General features: G+C 50.5%; 1 long non-coding RNA gene across 1 annotated transcript; it reads right to left on the minus strand.

Annotated features, from left to right (window-relative positions):
- Nucleotides 1-2,827: 2,827 nt before the first annotated feature.
- On the minus strand, nucleotides 2,828-7,490 carry LOC105871111 (uncharacterized). Its single transcript, XR_001153895.2, has 2 exons — nucleotides 7,266-7,490; nucleotides 2,828-3,007 (listed from the first exon to the last, which is right to left on the minus strand). It is a non-coding gene; the product is annotated as an uncharacterized LOC105871111 (long non-coding RNA).
- Nucleotides 7,491-16,080: the final 8,590 nt, after the last annotated feature.

Raw genomic sequence — 16,080 nt, forward strand, 5'->3', positions numbered from 1 at the left:
AGTGATTTATAACTGATTTTTTATCACATTTTCTTTCCAGAGCACATAGTAAGTGCTTGTTCATTCATTCATTCATTCATTCATTGAACAAGTGTTTACAGAGCTTGTACAATTTGCCACTATTTTGTTCACTTGTATTTACGTTACTCTCACCACTAGAGCTGCAAGGTTCATGGGCACAGAGGCGGTGACTGTTGCTAGGTGACTGAGTGGGTTGACCTCAGAGTGAGTCTGCAGACTGAAATGGGCCAGGCAAGGAGATGGGGGCAGGAGGCTTGGGTTCTGGGCTCAGTTGCACCTCCAAGAACATAACTTGACCCTGGAGCCTCTGCAGGCCTTCCTTCCGCTGTGAGACACGGGAGCATCTCCTGAGGACAGACTCAGGAAACACCCCCCCCCCCCCGCAATGGGAAGGCATCCACTCATCCACTCTGTGTCTCTGAGGCCCCAAGCAAAGGGCCTGCGTCCCCCAGTTTGAGGCGTGCAGCAAGGAACCCAAGTAAGCAATCATGATAGAATTGATAGAGAAAAGGAGTAGCCCTGCCTCCGCAATGTAACAGAGGGAGGAAAATTCCAGCTCAGCACATGTACTTAACACAAAAGAAGACAGGTGCCTGGACCTTGCTTTCCTGGTTGTTGGGTGCTTCTGTATATAAGACACACCCATTCTGGCCCACAGACCTCCTTCCATATGATCCAGGCTGTCTAGTAACATAAGAGGAAAGGGGAGATCATAATATCCAAAAAGCAACAACAACCCAAGTGTCCATCAACTGACGAATGAATAAACAACATGTGGTATATCCATACAATGGAATATTATTCAGCCATTAAAAGGAAGGAAGTACTGATAAATGCTACAACATGGATGCACATTGAAAACATCACGCTAAATGAAAGCAGCCAATCACAGATGGCGTATGATGTCATTCATATGGAAGTCCAGAGGAGGGAAATCTGAGAGACAGAAAGTGGATTCGTGATTGTTTAGGGCAGGAAGGAGTATAGGGGCATAGAGAGGTGACCAAGCTTCTTTTTGAGGTGATGAAAATGTTTTAAAATTGACCATGGTGATAGTTGTGTATATCTGTGAACATACTAAAACCACTGAATTGTACATTTCAAGTGGTGAATTGCATATGTGAATCCTATCTCAAGAAATTTGTTTTAAAAAGAGAGTAAAGGGGAAAGGGCGGTTGAGACAAAGCAGGAAGGCTGTGATCAGAAACAAAGCCCAGGCACTGTCTGTCCTGGCTGCCCCCCAAGTCAAAGCCTGCATCTCACGCAGGCAGTGTTATGGTAGCCCCCAAGCCCCAACTCGGGAAGATAAATTGACCCCAGAAGGTACGGGGCTGGGTCCCTTCTCCCCTGACAGCTCCCTTTCTGTGTTTTTTCTGGCACAAGAAACATTCTGTCTTCTTGTATAAATAGGAGAAATTTATTACAGTTTTCCCCTTCTCCTCCCTGGTGGGCTACTAGAAAGGGACTAAGAGGAGGAGGGAGCCTTGGATTCCAAATATAAATGTGGAACGACTAGAGGGAATCAGAGGATTGCTTTGCCTGCTTTGGCTCTGGCCCCGGCGCTCCCTGCCTTAGCATTTGTGACCATCTGGGTGATGAGGAGGGTGGAGAAAGGTGCAGCCCATTTTTTCTGCAGGCCCAGAGGAGTGAGTCTCTGAGGCACATATCTGATGAGAGGAGCACAGGGAAATCAAGGAAATGAGGCGTGGCCATCCCAAGGCGCTAGTGGAGGAGACACATACCACCACCACCCACCTGGATTTGGTTATTTTGGTACCTCCCTGTTTGTTGAGGCAGCCTGATAGAGTAAGAAGAGGACAGGTCTTAGGTTCAGAAAAATTGATAGGAAAACTAAGTGTGTGACCTTAAGTAAGTCACGTTCTCTCTCTGGGCCTCATATGTTAAAAAAGAAAAGTGGTGGCCGGGTACAGTGGCTCACGCCTGTCATCCTAGCACTCTGGGAGGCCGAGGCGGGCGGATTGCTCAAGGTCGGGAGTTCAAAACAAGCCTAAGGAAGAGCGAGACCCTGTCTCTACTTTAAATAGAAAGAAATTAATTGGCCAACTAATATATATAGAAAAAATTAGCCGGGCATGGTGGCGCATGCCTGTAGTCCCAGCTACTCGGAAGGCTGAGGCAAGAGGATCACTTGAGCCCAGGAGTTTGAGGTTGCTGTGAGCTAGGCTGACGCCACGACACTCACTGTAGCCTGGGCAACAAAGCGAGACTCTGTCTCAAAAAAAAAAAAGAAAAGTGGTGGGGGAGGATAGAACTTATCAGGGGTTTTCAAAGTGATTTCAGCTTTGGGGTCCTTTCTCCAAATAAAATCTTATGTAGCAACCCATGTAACATGACTGGCCTGCTGAGCCTCCTGGAGGTGGGAAGGGAGGTCCCAGGGCCCCTGGAGTGACTATCCGGGGCTCGGCCAAGCACAAGGTGAGGTCCACAGTCCCTCCAGCTCTTCCTCAGGAGGGAATTTGCCCCTCGGTGAAGCGGTGAAGCGTGTGAGCTTTGCGCACTCACTTTACCACCTCCTGTGTGTCCTTTGGCACATCACTCATCTTCTCTGGGCCTCAGTTTCCTCATTTGTTAACTGGAGTAATAGTAACATATATCTCAGAGGATTGTCATAAATAACATGCCTCAGAGTTCTTAGCATACTCTCCGGCTCAGTGAGTGTTATTAGAGTTATCCCATGATCTGATGTAATCCTTTTGGTGGGTTTAAAGTGACAAATCTGGTGTGAGAAGGGGTATTAGGAAGGATGATGGCAAAACTGCTGTAATAAAAAGGCCTCCAAGCATAGTAGCATCTAGAAAACAGAAGTTTATTTCTCACATAGTAGGCTGGGAGGAAGCAGTCCCGGACGCAGGCAGCTCTGCTCCTCCCGGTCAGTCAGGGACAGGGGTTCCTTCCATGTCTTTTCTTTGTCCTCTCTTAGGGATTTCACCTCAATGGCCTGGTCAAACCTCAGTCTCAGGCACTTCTGTTCAGTTTATGAAAAAGAGAACACAAAGAAAAATTACCCAATGTCCTCAGGCTTTGGTGACATCACTCAGCTCACATTCCCTGGTGGCCACACCTGGCAACAAGGGCGCTGGGAAATGGAGCAAGCAGCTGGTGGCTCTCTGCTCTCATGCAACAAGGAGAGAAGGGATCCAGGTTCAAACCACACCTGAGCCATCTCTTCATCTTTTTTTTCCAGAGAAATGGAAATAGAGTCTATAGCCCAGAAAACAATATGCCCCCCATTAGGTCCCTGCCATTTATCCCGAGATCAGCAGTCCCAGGAAAGTGACTTGGAAGCCTCCTTCTCGAGAGAGCTCCTTTCTATCTGGATGTGAGAAAAGTTTTGGCCCCACTACCCACCTGCCACTTCCTCTCTTAGTCTCAGCCCACTCTGTAACTCCTGTTCCCAGTCACCAGGTGTTACTACAAATGTGGGGGTACAGGACGACCTGAACCAGTGATGGAAGACAAGATGGGGACAGGCAGGCCATGCCCAGCAGGCAGCACAGGCATGGGCTCAGTGCCAGGCACCCCCAGCTACCACCTGCGGACCTAAAGTGGAGATTAAGCACGCTGACTTAACTGGCTGTTTTGGAAATAGGAATAAGAAACCCACTTGTCAGTGTTGCTGTGAGCATCAAATGACATAACATGTACCTGGCACATAGTATGCCCTCAGTAAATGGTAACTAATTTCACTTGCTATCAGCAAGGCAAACCCAAGGCAAATCTAATTCATGTCCCCTGCTCTCATCCAGCCTTTGCATGGGTCCTTTTGTCCTCTCCTTCCTTGCCAATGCCTGACTCCTTCCCTCTACCTATCCTCATTCCCTTCTCATTTGAACCTTAATCTATAATCACCTCTTCCAGGAAGTCTTTCCTGAATGAAAAATTCCTCACTTGGCCTCTTTCCCCCCTCTCTACCCCTCCCCCATCTCTCATCTGCCCCATGGTTCTGGCCCCATCCTTGCCCCAAGTTTATGTGTGCCCCACTGCTCCCTTCAGAAAGCCCCACCCCCTCCTTCAGAAAGTGTGCAGCAGTGGAAGGGCGGTAGGTTTGTCATCAGGCACATCGGAGTTCAGTTTCCAACTTTGCCAACTTTCTAACTTGATGACTTTGTTCAGGTCACTTCGTCTCTTTGTAGCTCCATTTTCCACCACCCTCTCAAATGAGGTCAGGGCTGGCACACAGAGGGTATTTAGCCTCCTCTGCTCTAACCAACCTCCCCCAACCCAGGAGTAACTGGGACTAACTCTCTACCAAAGGGAGACATTAGACCAAGAAAGTAATTTCCCCATTACTAGCCCCCACCCCAGGGGAAAAAGTGACTTCCCCTTGAAGTGTGTGGGCACTGGGAGGGGCCCACCAACCCAAGAGCCAGAGCAGAGGCCAGGGAAGAACCTGGGCATCTCAGTTTCCAGGGTTGCAGAATCTCTCCCGAGCCCTAACCTTATTCAGCCCCAGTTGCAGGACTGGATTCAGGGACGAGGTGAAAGGGTTGATCTGATCATAATCTTAGAGAATCCATGGACCTCTCAAGCTGTGAGAGGTAGCTCATCGTGCCTCCACTTCCGATCTTCCTAGATTAGAAGAGCAACGATATCGATGATTACTGATGCTTATATGGTGTTTCCTATTGGACAGGCATTGTTCCAGGCACGTCACATATATTAACTCATTTAATTTTCACAACAGCCTTTGAGCTAGATCCTATTAACTTCATTTTACAGGCAAGGAAACTAATGATCGAACAGTTAAGTAACTTGCCCAGGTCATACAACTAGTGTAAGTCAGGACTGAGATTCAGAACCAGGCAGTCGGGCTCCAGACTCCATGCTCTTAACCACTATGCCACAAAGAGAGCTGACATTTATTGACAGTTTCTATGTGCAAGCAGAAAACACATTACATGTATTTCATCTAATCGTGAATAGCCACCTGACATAAATTCTATTATTCTTATCTCTGTTTTACAGGTCGAGAAACTAAGGCATTGACAAAAGTTAAGCAACTTACCTAAAGTCACACAGCTAGATGGCTTCAGAACTCCTAGGTGTTTTGCCTCAAATCCCCCTATGCCCAGCACCTACTTTCTCTAGGTGGGTTTTTGAGTTACTAGCACTGTTCACAAATCTGCTTTATCCCCACCCTATAGCCCTTGTTCTCCAAAACTCCTGCTCGCCTCTGTCCCTTTTCCTTCCCACTTGTCCCTAGTCCCTCCTCTCTCCCACAATGTCTCCCAGCCCCTCTGTCCCCCTCCTTCTGCTCCCCTCAGCCCTCCCCCACAGCTCCTGCAGAAACAGATGAATTTCACCAAAAAAGACCATCAGACTTTCCCCAATAAGGCCCCCACTGTGCCTGATCACAGCCCCCCAGGGGAGGCAATGCAGCGACCAAGCTGGAGAGCCAGAAATAAAATCTTCATTCCACTCCCCGCCCCCTCTTCCCATCACTCATCTGGGAATCCAGGGCCGAGAAGGGAGCTAAAGTGCAGAGCATTCATTTAATATTAACAAATTGAAATGAATTCTTTTAATGCCAATTAACTTGGAGCGGCCCCTTATTAATAGTAATTTAGATTCATACTTGGGAGAAGCAGGGACAGAGGTGGGGGGGGTGGAGGGGCGGGGGGCTGGGCCAAATGTGCCCAGAATGTCAATGTGACTAAGGGGCTGGAAAACCCAGAGGGGCGGAGCAGCAGTTTTACTTCTGCCCAGTTGGGTTCTGTTTCCCTAAGAGGAGCAGACAGAGTCGAAGGAGGCAGATCTTCAGGAAACATGAATTACTGTTGTAATTTTATTTCTGTAGCTGCAATGAATCTGAATAGGTTGAAACCATGTCACGCCATTTTAATAGTTTACTGTCACAGTAATGATAAAAAGAAAAATTTCCTCACAGCCAGGATTTACCCCAAACTCTCTCTCTCTCCTGAGCCAAACCTGCTGACCAGAAGATCCCAGACCAGCTTTCTATCCTGCTTTGTCCAAAGCCAGAGCCACAAATCAAATGGGGTCCCCCAATCCCTGCCACCTCCATTTTAACCAAAAGTAAAAAAGGGGATAAATATTGCCTGTCTCTCTGGGAATCCTCTACCAGGAGATAAAAGACCCCAAGAGGCTGGCCCTGAGCTAACAACTTACATTTATCAGAGAAAAAAAGAAAATCTGCTTGCATTTTAAAGAGTTGCCCAGCATAGAGCCAAGTATAAAGAACATAGTCCCAAACAAAAAAGTTGGACAGAAATTCTGCTCTCCCTGGTTTTGTTGGCTTGGAAGTCAGACTGGAAGTGCTCAGAAGTAGGAACTGAGCATAGATTCTGACCCAAGGAGGACATTTTCTACTTCCCAGCATCCCTCCTGGCCGCCAGGAAAGGGGAGGATGAGTCCAGTTCTAAGCTAAGCATTGTGGAAGTTGGGATGGGGATTCTGAGATGCAGGAGGCAGGAGTGTAAAAGCAGGTTGGGGAAAGGTAAATAAATCTACAAAATAGTGAATTTTATAAAATAAAAACTTTTAAAATGTTTTAACATACAATAGATTAAATTTAAAGAAATCAGGTTTTAAAAAGAGGTAAAATCATCAAAATTGAGATTAAAATTTGGAAAATGCATAAAACATTTCAAGCAAGTTGTTTTTCAAAGAAGGAGAGGTTGGAGTTAATCAAAAGAGACCTTGTTCACACCCCATTTCCCAAACAATAAATTCATTTACAATACAAAAAGAGGAATCCACACAAAACTAAACCTCAGTCCACACAGAGAGACAAAAATTGTGGAGATTCTGTAATAGCTGAAAAACTAGTGAGGGAGGAAAAAAACGAATAAACTTGAAATCTGTTAAGTGATATTTGTAAATAGTGAAATTGGAGGATGGGATGGAAGAAGGAGGTGAACTTGGCATCATTAAAGAAGTAAAACTTCCGAAAATGTAAGGTATATCTGATCCCCCAAGGAAAGTAAACCCTCCATGAGTAGGTAAATGCTCCTTTCCAAGAGAAGGGAGTATAAAATTTATCAAAAGAAAAGTATCACTCATCCCTCCCAAGAAAAGCATATTAATCTGAACTTAATTTTTCTCCAAATCCAAGATGAATTATGAAAAAAATACAAAAAGATTTTTTTCTTTCAACTAAGAGAAAAAAATTGTCCCACCAGATAGAAGGGAGGTGTTGTTTGCAGGTGCTAGAAGGGGGTGCAGAGGAGGAGTGTTTGAGGGGTGGAGGACCAGCTCCTTACCTTGCTCTGGAGCCGCCGCGGCAGGACAGGAGTGGGCGAGGGACCCTGCCAGTGCCAGCCTGTTAGGGGAAGGAGGATTAGGGGATCCAGGTGCCTCTAGTCGGATGAAGAGGATGGAAGGACTGGGGGTGACCATCTCCCCACCCCTGCCCGCCTCCCTCCCTCCGGTACCCAGGCCTAGAGAGCTACTGAAAGTTACAAATTGCTTCCATTATTAGCTCATCCCGGGCGGCCTGGTCATTGGCCAGCCCCTGGCCACGTGGTCCTTCGTACCAATCGATCGGATTTCTAGTTGCAATTCTCTATCTGTCCCTTGGCTCTGGGGAAAAGGGGGGGCGGTGGCGCGGGGAGGGGCTAAAAGGGGGGTGTCTTTTCATCCCCTCACCCTCCCTTTCCGCCATGTGGGGGTCCTGAGCGCCGCCCCAGAAGGGGTCGAGGAGATGTTGTGGGCTGGGGCACACCCGGGAGGGCAGAAACTGGAGGAAGCGAGAGACATCGCCAGGGACCCAGGGACTTCTTTCAGTTCCCCAGGCCCTCCGGTCCTGCTCACCACTCCCTCTATTGCGCCCACTCTATCCCGGATCGCCCCCGGGCTAGCAGTCCCCTGCCCCGGGCACTTGAGCGCTTTCTCTCCGGATCACTGCTTCGGACCCCACTTTGGGGACAGTGCTCCCGAGTCCTGCGTCTCCTGGGCCCGCTCTGGATCAGGCTCCTGCACCCTCAAGGGTTCCTACCCTGCCTGCCTCCCCAAGGGCTGAGTTTGCGCCCCTCCTGGAATCGTTTGAGCGAAGGACAAAGTTTAAAGTGGAGAAAAATCGAGAGGAGCCCGTCCTGAGCAGGTAAACTGGGCCCGGGAGGGGTGCACTTTTGCCTGAGAACAGTCGTCTCCCCCTGTCTCGCTCTCTCCCTGTCCTTCTGACTCCATCCCGTGTACCCTGCAGGCGGACACTAACCCGCCCGGAGGAATTTGGGCTGGGCCTGGGTGTGTGTCGGATGCTTGGGGTCAGAGCAGCTTTCTTCCCCTGAGTTTGGGGACTAAGGTGGCAGCTGGCAGGGGAGAGGGAGGGTTGCTTCTGAAACTGGGAGAGAAGGGAGAAATTAGGGGCTGAGAGACCCAAGAGTCTGCGGGAGATTACTTCTGTCCCCAAGTGCAACTTGTGGGAACTTCAGAAAAGTTTCTTGATGGGCGATGGAGAAGGGAGTAGAGTTGGGGCTTTGAGGTTTAAAGTGGGAGGGAGGGGCGTATGATTCCCATGCTGGAGGAAGGATGCCTTTGCTTCTTTCCCAATCAGGATTGATTACCCTTGCAGAACAATCCAGCCGGGTCCCAACCTGCTCACCCCAGCAAGCCCTTAGGGACGCTTGGAGATCCTCAGGGGTCGCATTTTCAGACAGGCTGGGATTGGGGGGGGGGTATCGGCCCAGAGCCTGGTCCAGAACTGCCTAGGCCCCTACTGTCCTGGGGCTTTTCACTGATTTTAAGTAAGGAGTGACACAAGAGAGGGAACAACTCCCAAGTATCTCACCCCCCCAATCCAGTTTGACTGAGAGACCCATTTCCCTAAGATGGGGTCAAGGGAGTGTCCCTCTCCCGCCCCAGCACAAGCTGCCTTCTCCAACTTCCCAAAGTTATGCAAGGAATAGAGGTTCCTACTGCCCTCCCCTGACTGAGATTATCCCCCTCCAAGAGATATCCCAGGAGGAAGAGGCGGGGAGGCTCTTCAAAAGGGAATCAAGAGCAGAGGGTGGGTTCAAAGGGCACAGCTGAACTTGGGGGACCGGGACAAGGGGGAGTGGTGGGGGGGATGGGTGCAGGAGCCGGCCTGCCGTGGTCTGGGGAAGTGGGGAGGGCGGAGGCCCGAGCAGGTGCGCGGGAGGGGTGTACCCTGGAGGCCGCTTTCTGTCAGGCGCCTACAGCTGCGGTGGCGGCGGAAGGTCGCTGCTGGGCCTTAGGTTTCCAGGTCCGGCCACTCCCGGGGAACCTTGGGCAGGTAGCAGATGGCACATTTGGAACGCTTCTTGAAGAGGGCCAGGAGGGGCTATGGATTCCAGGAAAGAAAATTCCCACGTCGACCGTGTGGTGTCTCTAGCCCCTCCGGAGCCCACACCTCCAGAGGCCGCTTGGCCCTGGGTCAGGAGCGCCAAGCCGCCTGGGCCTTTGTTTTCGCTATTCCTGAGCTTTTTCTGCCGGTGGTCCTGAGGCTGTCTCGGCACCTGCTCCAATGCGCACCAGGATCAAGCCAGCCTAGCTTAAAGGTTTAGTACAGTTGCATCTGGCACTGCCTGATGCGAATTTGGTGTGGTCTCCAAAAACCCAGGCTTTAGAGAGGGACATGTCTAGGGGCAGACATGAAGGCCACTGCCATTCAAAGCAAACCTAAGCCTTTTTCTTTCCTCCCGGCCCCTAGCCCTTCACAGCTCTGCAGCCCAGAGGATTTGGATGGAAGGCCTCATCCCTCCCCAGCCCCACACTAACGTGGGAGCCAGCTTTTCTCTGCAGGCTGCCTGGGCTCAGGGTGCTCTGGGAGAGGACATCTGGTCCTAGGCTCCCCCTACCCTTTGATGAATCCCATCCTTTTTTCTCTTGCTTCCTCAGTACTCCCCCACCCCGGATCTGTGGGGGTGTCCCTCTTTTTCTCTTTCCTTTCTTCTCTTCCTCTTTCTTCTTAGGATTGATGGAGTGACGACAGTTTAGCAAGGCTTCCCTAAGACTGTAGTTGGGACCCAGCCCCGACATCTCAAGTGAGGGAAACAGCCCTATCGCTGGGATGCCAAGCTGAGGGAGTTAAGAAAGAAAGAATGGCATGGAGGATGCTGGGCTGACACAGGACAGAGACCTTGACTGGCGAGGGGGCAGTTTTATGCCATATGCCTAATTGCAGACACAGGATTCAGAAACAAAGGAAGATAGAAAGAAGGTCTAGGAAAACACAATGGCCTGGAAAAAAATTCAGAACAACAAAGAGAAAAGACGGGGAGAGAGGAAAAGATCCGAGAGGGCCCCAGCGCTGGAGAGGAGGGTGGCTGGAAAGAGATGAACATGGAAGGAATATTGGAAAAGGGCAGAATGAAGAATCAGGACTAGGGTTTTTTTGGTTTTTTAAATGAAATAAAATCAGGAAGAAAGGAAAGAGAAAAGAAAGAAAAATAGGGAAAGACAGAGAAAGCAAATGAAAGTAAGAAGGAAGCTAAAGAATAAAAGAAAAGGGAAGGAAAAGAAAGAGGAGGTAAAAGTGAGAAAAAAGAAATGGAAGGGAGCAAGAGAAAAGAAGGAAGGTAGAAAAGGAGGAAAGAGGAAATATGGGAAAAACAGAGAAAGGAGGAAGGAAAGGCAAAGAAAGGGAAGAACATAAAAGGAGAAAGTGGAGGTTTAGGGAGAAAAGAAAGCAAAAGAGGGAAAGAACAAGGAGAAACAAAGATATGGAGAGAGAAAAAGGAAAGAAGGGAGGGGGAGAGAACAGGAAAGGAAACCAGGACTTGGGTTAACAGAAGGGGATCCCGGTTCCTGAGGAGCAGAGGGAGGGAAGCGGGTGGAGAGGCCGGCGCTGGGGCTGCTGCTGAGCCCCTGGCCCAGCACCACTCCCGTCGCCCGCGCCCAGGGATGCGGGGCCTGCGCGACGCGGGAGGCAGAGGCACAGGCCGCCGCGGGTGGACCAGCTCCTTGGAGAAGCGGCTGCGGGAGCTGGAGAAATCTTCCTGCAGCCCTGTCTGCCCGGGCGCCGCGCCGACCTGGATGCAGGGCCTTGATCCGAGACACGCACTCACGCACGCAGGTCAAGATCTGGTTGCAAAACCCGCGCTTCAAGCAGAAGACGCCAGCGAGGCAGAGACCGGTCGGTCGTGGATTCCCGCCCTGACGGCCCCTCTCCAGGCTCAATGCCCTCATCCGAGGCCCCTAGAGCCTCCATTCCCACCGTGCTGGTGGAGGCTGTGTGAAGACTGGGCCGCTTTGTGCTGGGCTCTCCTGTGCTCTAGCTCTGTGACCTTGGGCCTCAGTTTGACTTTCTGTCAAATGAGTCCTTTGCACTGGAGGATTGTTCTGTAATTTGGCTAGCCTGCCTGAATACCTGCAGGTGAGCGAGGGATGAAGATAAGGCCTGGACTGCTTTTTGGGGGTGGGAGTGAGAAGAAAAATCTTCCTTCTTTGCTATTCTCATCTCCATCCCTGCCCCAGATAACTACCTTCTGGGTCAAGGGGTTTCTCCATGCCAGGGGGGTGAGATTCATCTGTAAAGAGCTTAGCATGAGATTTGCAAGCCCTGGAGGACTTTGAAAAAAACCTCATATGTGAAAGAGAAGGAAGACATTCCCTGCCGGGGCAAGTGGACCTTAGGTTTACAGTACATTTCACTGAACTCACACACACAAAGAGATGAATTGGTAAGGTTGTCTTAGATTCAGCTTGTAGAGGGGGATCAACTTGGGTAAGTTGATCCCCCAAGTTGGGGTCATAGGCTATCTGCAGCCTGTCGGGCCTGCACTCCCTGTGCCCTGCTCATGTGCTCTGGTGACAACTGCTCAGTTTGATTCAGAAGGTTTCTTAGAGCTAATTAAATAATTCTCTTGTCTCCCAAAAGTGGGATGGGGCAGGTCACTAAGGTCAGCCAGGTCTTCCAAGAGTAGCGCAAGCCTTGGGGATGGGCTGGGGCACCCCAAACACTGGCTCCAAAGGCATATTCACGTTCACTTTGTAACACCCTCCTAGGGAGGCCTCTGTCCAGCACTGCCCAGCATTGCAATTTAAGCTTTTCCTCCTCTCTTTTCTCTTCTTCTTTCCTTCATTTCTCCTTCTTTCTCTCCCTTCCTGCCTTCCTGATTTCTCTCTCTCTTTTCATCCAGTCCCTTTTCATCTGAGGCTCTTGTACTATGATTGCATCCCGCAAGGCTCTGCTCTGAGACCTTCAGGCTAGCTAGCACGCAGGCACGCTGCCCTGGAGGGTTCATTATGTGGTGTATATTTGTATAATATTGGGATAACAAGATAAGGCGTGAGATGGGGAGTAAGCTCTGCCAACCAGTTGTGGGATGAATCCACTTCTTTTCTATATCAGTCATGATTATGACCTTCATATCCCTTTGGCTCACCTCAGACAATCCTTCCCACTCCCAGCCATCTGCAAGCCACCGTCAGCCTGTCCCTGCTCCTGAAAGTGGAGTGGCTGGTGGCCCCAGGGCTGTTGCTCTCCCAGGGGGAGTAAGAATGAGGTCAGTGAAGCCAGGTCCAAGTCTCAAACACTTAAATATGCAAAGCATATTTCCCTAATCTTGATGCATTTAGAGATCCTCTCTCCCTTGGAATGGAGAGGCCAGTCCCCCTGGCTCTTGGCCGTTTCTCCACTAAACACCCCTGATTAGCCAGGCCCACCGCCATCCACATCTGCTCGGTAAACAAGGGAGGCAGCTTGTTCCAGGCCTTGGTGAGGGGTTGCAGACTGTCTGGCCAAAACAGCCTTCTCAGCCCAACCTGGCAGGAGGCAGGGAACCCAACTCACTTTGCAGCGTCCGGGATGTGAGTGGGCAGAGCTGACAGCCACGCTGCATCCCAGAGCCTGACATGAGAAGCAGCTTCGTCTTCGGGTTCTCCTTGCTGCCTAGGCCTCTGCTCTGTTCAGTTTGCTGTTGTGTTTCTCTCCTCTATTTGGGGGTGGCAGGGGACAGAGAAATGAAATGTGTCTCCCATTCCACTAACCCTTCCTGTGCCCCCACCAACCTCAAAGCTGCTGATAGTAATGAACTGCAGCTTCCAGCCCTGCCCATAAACGACTCAAAGCAAATTCAAATTCTCTTCTGGGCAGGAGGAAAGGGCAGATGCTCCTTCCTCAATCCTCCCTTGCTCATTGATCCATGTTGAGGGCATTTGGGGATCAAAATTGAGGCCAGATTGTTTCCATTGGTATAACATTAGCATTTCATATTATACCAGCCCAGATTGCTCACATCAAGGAATGGGAGGTTTTCACCCAGACCCATACTTGTTCTCCAGGCTCTCAAACCAGTGATGTAAAGGTTTGTTGAGGTGGAAAAAGGGCAATTTGTTCCATTTATTAGTCAGTATCTTCAGCTGTTTACTCCACTAATATTTATTTAGTTCCCACCATGTGCGAAGCATTGTCTCTAACTCAGTTTGCCTTGACGATTGAAAAAAGATTTTTGCCACCGAGGCTTCGATGTACTGTGGACAAATACACAAATAAACCAGTGGAAAAAAAGTTTGGTTTGGATTCAGCTGATTTTCACCCCTGACTTCCCAGCTCCAGCTCCCCAGACCCAGTCTGTCCACAAGCAAGACTGCCCTGGGGCGCATTTGTTTTCCCTCCTGGAAAAATGTTCTAATGGGAGCAAGAGACATGCACTGGGACCGGCAGCCATGCGAGCCTTGAAATAAAGGGTTTGGGGTGATTGGCGGAGGGGCCTTCCAAAGCTTGCTCGGGGAGGTTGGGGGGCAGGGGTGATACGATATGTTTCTCCAGGTTGCTGAGCAGGTCTGTGAGTTTGCCTTGGTGCAATCACGTGCCTGAAGGTGACGGCAAGGGTGTGCATGTGCTAGCGAGCTGACGGGGAGTGGACAAGTGTGCTGTGCTGGGCTTGTGTGCACTGGGCCAGGAAGCCTGCACAGGTGCGGGGGGGTGTGTTTATGGGGTGCATGCACATCTGAACATATCTCTGCATACATGACCCTCTGTGTATGCAAGAGTGTGTGTATCCTCTGAATTATTATAAAATTACACTGACCCTTACAGAAAATCCATACCAGCCTCGGCCTTTCTCCCCCGACCTCTCGACCTCTGGGGTGCCTGAGGAAAGAGCTGACCCGGTCACTGCCTCCCCCTAGTCAATGAGTCTCTCTCCATTAGCATAAAACATGAATCTGCTGGCAGCTTGACAAATTATAACTAGCAGCCAGAGTTTTGCCAACTGGCTGGCTTGGGCGCTGTCTATTTATCATTGAAAATGGTAAATCATAAGAATCCAGATGACTTAATTATTCAAATCCACCCAGGACCCAGAGAAGCTGCAGTCCTGTCAATCTCAGCCCTGGGCTCAGGAAGGAAAAGGGGGGGGGGGGTGTTGTGAGCCTGTGAGCTGGGAGAAGCAGGTTCAACCTCCGCCCTCTATTCTGCCTGGAGAGAAGGCGCTTTCTCTGCAGCTCCGTCTCCTCCCCACCACCCTGCCCATCTTTCCAGGCACAAGCCAGAGCCAACTGCTCTGGCTGCTGGGCCCCCCTTAAGGTTCACCCGCCTCCCACTGTCCACCACCCACGCCTCAAACTCAGGCGGTGTTTCTCGGCCTCTCTTTGTGTGGATCTCTGTGTTAGCTCTGTCTCTCTTTCTGTTTCAGTGCCTTCATTTTCACTTCTTATCTTTCTCCCATTCCTTCCACCATTTCTCTTCCTCTCCCTTCCCTACAGATGGACACTGACCCCCGCACATGGTCTCTCCAGCCTCTCCGACCGAGTTCCGCCTTGTTTTCCTGGCCCCTTTTGCCCTCACTGTCACAGCGGGGCCAAGCTCAGGCCCCGTGCACACAACCTTTCTGTCCCTTTCTTCTGTGGATTTCTAAATACCACTCTGCACAACCTGGGAGGAGTGCACAGGCTGTCAGAGATGTGCCCCCCACCACTGAGGCAGTACTTCGTCTCAAGAAGACCCATCCCTGGACTGTCCCCTCACTCCCAACGTGGAACCGCCTCAAGCCCCAGCAGAGAGATTGCTCAGTGTGAGCTTTCCCAGAAGGAGGAGAAACCCTGTTTACAGAACAAGTCCTACCTCCAGAGGGCTGCACACTGAGCACCTGGGCAGGGGGCTTTGATCTTTGGGTCCTTTTATCTTTGTGTCCCTCCCAGTCCAGAGTAAATATGGGCCACTATCTCTTGCAATCCTGGACCCCGCTAGAAATGTATGCTCCCCCAGACCTGCAACGGCAGGAGGAGGGGCTACGCATCCACCAGCTCCGAAGTTGCTTTGACTCTAGAGAAGAATGTGAGCAGCAAGGAGGGTCACGAGAGCCCCTCTCTGAATGGCATTCCTCCTTTATTCTTTTGGTGGGCTTGCTTTACCTGCAAGGACTCCTCAGAGCCCACTTTTGTATCGGCAGATGCTCCTCAGTTTGGTTCTAACCGTGATTACATTTGGCTCTGTTGGGGTGCGTGTGCACGCATGCACGCATCCCTATCTGTGGCTACCCTGCAGCGTTGGCATAGTGAGGGGCGTGCGTGGTGGTGTGCATGCCTGCGCACATGCACCAGGGCCCCCAGAGTGTGTGTACGCATGCACTCACACGCTTCCAGCAAGAGCCCTTGTGCTGAAACAACAAGTGACAATGTCCCCACCAACAGGACACCTGAGGAAACAGCCCTCTTCCTCCACTGCTTTTTAAGGCCTCTGAGCAATGTTGCTCTCAATAAAATATTGGACTTGCCATAGCATAAAACTCCAAAGAAGGAGCTACCTGTTTCTGCTACAGAAAGTAAGTTCTTCCTGGAGTCTCACCATCCCTTCCTTTTAGGGTGGGACACAAGCATGTTCAGGAATCTTGGGAGGAGACCCCCTTTCCTAGAGAACATGCATGACATATAGAGTCCCCTTCCACACTCAGGCCCATCCCCACAGCTAAAACAAAACGCTTCGTGGCCTCCTTTGTTCCTTCCTCCCCACCGTTCTAGCCAGGGTGATTTTGACAAGGGCGGTGGTGCAGAGTGAAGCCCAGGTGGAGAAGATCAAGACTCAAAAGCAGGCCAAGCAGCTGAAGGCAGGAGATCAATAAGGGGAGACGGAGTGGAGACAGGTTTCTCTCACTCCCCCCCACCTGGCTGGCT

This window comes from Microcebus murinus, chromosome 10 (genome assembly GCF_040939455.1).
Source record: "Microcebus murinus isolate Inina chromosome 10, M.murinus_Inina_mat1.0, whole genome shotgun sequence".
NCBI lineage: Eukaryota > Metazoa > Chordata > Mammalia > Primates > Cheirogaleidae > Microcebus > Microcebus murinus.